Here is a 4,196-nt window from a genome sequence, read left to right as displayed (position 1 = left end):
CCCCCCCCGTAGGAAATATGTTGTGGAACTTGAAAGTGTTCAGAAAAGATTTACAAGGATGTTGCCATGGTTGGAGGATTTGAGCTATAGGGAGAGGCTGAATAGGCTGGGGCTATTTTCCTTGGAGCACCAGAGGCTGAGGGGTGACCTTATAGAAGTTTATATAATCATGAGGGGCATGGATAGGGAAGCCAAGGTCTTTTCCCCAGGGTACTGGAGTCCAAAACTAGAGGGCATAGGTTGAAGTGAGAGGGGAAAGATTTAAAAAGGACCTAAGGGGCAACTTTCTCACGCAGAGGCTGGTGCGCGTATGGAATGAGCTGCCAGCAGAAGTGGTGGAGGCGGGTACAATTACAACATTTAAAAGGCATCTATATGGGTACGTGAATAGGGAGGGTTTAGAGGGATATGGGCCAAATGCTGGCAAATGAAACTGGATTTATTTCGGATATCTTGTCCGCATAGACACATTGGACCGAAGAGTCTGTTTCCTTGCTGTACATCTCTATGACTCTATGACTCCAAAAGCAGGAGATCCATCCAGGAGGTCCTGACCAATATCTTTTCTTTTCAACCAACATTGCTAAAAACAGATTATATTCTCATTATTGCTTTGCTATTTGAGAGAGCTTGCTGCGCGTAACTTGACCACTGCATTTTCATCATTACAAAATGACTACAATTTTTAATTATTTAATTGGCTGCAAAGGGCCTTCTGAAATGGTGAAATGTATTGTGTAAATAAAATTTATTTCTTTTACATTATTGCAATCCCCTGTTGTAATCCCCACTGAGACCAATAACATTTCAAAAGCGATGAATTTCACAGTGATCAATTCGAATTATCCGAATGACCGAATTCATGTTTTAAGACTTACTGTAGCAAAATTAAAATCAACATATATCAAACATTGCTCAACCAGCAGTTAATACATCAGACTAAATAAAAGGTTCATTTGTAATAATTAATTAATGCAATTGAGGTATGTCTTATGACACTTTGTTCTGTGCTCTGCACTTCTGGCTGTTAGACAGCATTACAGGAAAAATTCCGAGATAATTCCAGATTTCCAGAAGGCTCACTTGTCCTTGTGATGCTAAGTTAAAACTTCCAGTGCCCTTCAAAAATTGTGCTACTCAGCCTAAGCTTTTTGGATCAAGGCTTCACCAGAAAGACCAATCTCAGAGACTCTCTGTACCTGAAATCTCCCAAATACCTGTCTGTGTTTTCCCTTCCTCTCAAGTAGTAGGTGTATGATATTGTTGCTAGAGACCCAGGTATTGTTCTGAGGGTATCCTCGTTTGAATCCCACCTTAGCAAATGGAATTCTCACCAGCATTCTGCCTCGTTGCTAATGTAAAACACTCCTTTCCTGCTTCTGTACAGCAGCATGTCTCTTTCAGTGTGTTTCTCAGCTTTTCCTAATGCGGCTTGCCTTTGATTGTGATGGCATTAAGATTCTCACTTGACATTTCAATAAGCGTCCATTTGAGTTTCCAGGTCCCAGTGTCTGCCCACTCCCCCCAAGGCAAACAAGTTACACAGGCATGTCTCTGAGTTGAAATTTACCAAACCCCTTCACTGAGCATTCTGTTTCATCTCAAGTTAAAAGGAAAATTTCAAAACATGACCATTTTGTAAAACTTACCAATCAGAGCAACGTTGCTAAATCCAGCGTACTTTTTGCATCAGCATTTTTGGGGGTCAGTGAATATATGTTTCTGCCATGGACATAAAGGAGGGAGTCAATGAACAATTTTTCATTGTGTTAAAATTAGAAATAACCAAAAGCCGTTGCAAAAGCATTTATCGTGTATTTCTATTCTCATTACGCTGAAATTAAATCAAGGGATAGAATTATGTAGATTATAAGGCATTATTGCTAAATATCCTGCACCATTTAATTCTAGAACATTCAGGAAGTGGATTCTCATTTCAGTGATGACTCCACAAGCAAATCAGACAGTTGGGGGATCTTATGCTTTGTACAAATAAGGAAGTAACATAAACATAGTTGCTGGAAAAGCTCAGCAGGTCTGGCAGCCTCTGTGAAGGAATAAACAGAGTTAACATTTCAGGTCCGGTGACCCTTCCTCAGAAGGAAGTACCATTGTATTCTTTGCAGCAAAATACAATGAATCGCCCATTTATTGACACAACTAAAAAACTGTGTCTGACATTGAGTTACAGTATGTGAGACAAGTATGGTAGGACACAGAAGGTAGTGACGGAGGTTTGTTTTTCAGACTGGAGGCCTGTGACCAGCAGTGTTCTGCAGGAATCAGTACTGGGTCCACTTTTGTTTGTCATTTAAATTAATGATTTGGGTGATAACATAGAATGCATCATTAGTAAGTTTGCAGTTGACATCAAAATTGGTGTTTGAGTGGACAGTGAAGTACTTAATTGAAGATTACAAAGGGATCTTGATCGATGGGCTGAGGAGTGGCAGATGGAGTTTATAGAGCCTCTACAGTGTGGAAGCAGGCCATTCTGCCCAACCAGTCCACCCTGACCCTCCCAAGAGCATCCTACCCAATCCATCCCCCTACCCTATCCCTGTAACCCTGCATTTCTCATGGCTAACCCACCTAACCTACATATCCCTGAACACTATGGGTAAATAAGCATGGCTAATCCACCAAACCTGCACATCCTTAGACATAACCGGAGCCCCAGAGGAAACCTACATAGACACGGGAGAATGTGCAAACTGCACACAGATAGTTGGGCGAGGGTGGAATCAAACCTATGTCCCTGGTGCTGTGGGGCAGCAGTGCTAACCACTGAGCCACTGTGCTGCCCTAATTTGAATAAATGCAAGATATTGCATTTTGGTACTACAAACAAGGACAGGACCTATACAATTAATGGTGGGGTCTTGGGCAGTGTTGTTGGAAAGAGAGACATAGGGATTCAGGTACATAATTCTTTGAAATTTGGATCACAGGTAGACAGGGTGGTTAAGAAGGCATTTAACATGCTTGCGATCATTGCTCAGACCTTTGAATATAGGAGTTAGGACGTCATGTTGAGGTTGTACAGGATGTTGTTGAGGCCTCTTTTGGAATACTGTGTGCAGTTTTGGTCGCCCTGTTATTGGAAGGATATTTTTAAACTGGAAAGAACTCAGAAAAGATTTACTAGGATGTGGCCAGGAATGGAGGGTTTGAGATATAAAAATAGACTGGAACAGTTGGGACCTTTTTCACTGGAGCGTAAGAGGCTGAGGGGTGACCTTACAGAGGTTTATAAAATCATGAGGGGTGTAGATAAGGTGAATAATCAAGGGTGGCTTGTGTGTAGGATTCCAATCTTGTTGTCAACTGAGACCCTTAAGTGGTCAATTAATGATAACTTAAGGGTGTTATCCTGCCACAGCTAGTATTAACTCAGTGGCGATTGGGCCTGACAATGTGTGACATGCACAACAGATAAAGCTGTGTGGCCTACTGTGGGCAGCAGGGTGAGGGACAGTCATCATGGGTCCCAGTGCTGCCCTCAACTCTGAATCTCCAACTTGGGCTGATAGATGTTATCCCAGCAGCAGCCAGGGCCTCCCCACTAGTACCACCATTGAAAAAAACTTCAGCCCCTCTGCGGAGGACGGATTTCCGTTCTGGGTTCTTTCATTCCAGGAAAACCAGGATTCCGGGTGTCTACTTCTCCAAAGTGACACACCTTCTTGATGGAGGAAGTTGAGTTCCACTCTGCCTCCATATGTCCCATACAAAACGAGGAAAGGCAACTATTTATGACCCATAACACATACAAACACACGCACACACGCACTCACTCACACACACACACGCACACACAGGCACGCACACACACGCAAACACACGCACAAAAACATGCACGCACACACACATGCACAAACACACGCATGCACACACACACTCACACAAACACACACGCACACATGCACAAACACACGCATGCACACACACACACACGCACGCACACACACACACAAACACACGCACGCACAAACACACGCACAAACACACAAACACACACGCACACACACTCTCACACACTCTCACATACACAATCTCTCTCACACACACACACACACATTCTCACACACACACTCTCTCACACACACACACACACTCTCACACATTCTCACACACACACACGCAAACACACCCACAAAAACACGCGCGCACACAAACACGCACAAACACACCCA

This window comes from Rhincodon typus, chromosome 15 (genome assembly GCF_021869965.1).
Source record: "Rhincodon typus isolate 14 chromosome 15, sRhiTyp1.1, whole genome shotgun sequence".
NCBI lineage: Eukaryota > Metazoa > Chordata > Chondrichthyes > Orectolobiformes > Rhincodontidae > Rhincodon > Rhincodon typus.
Note: the sequence above shows the minus strand (reverse complement) of the source record.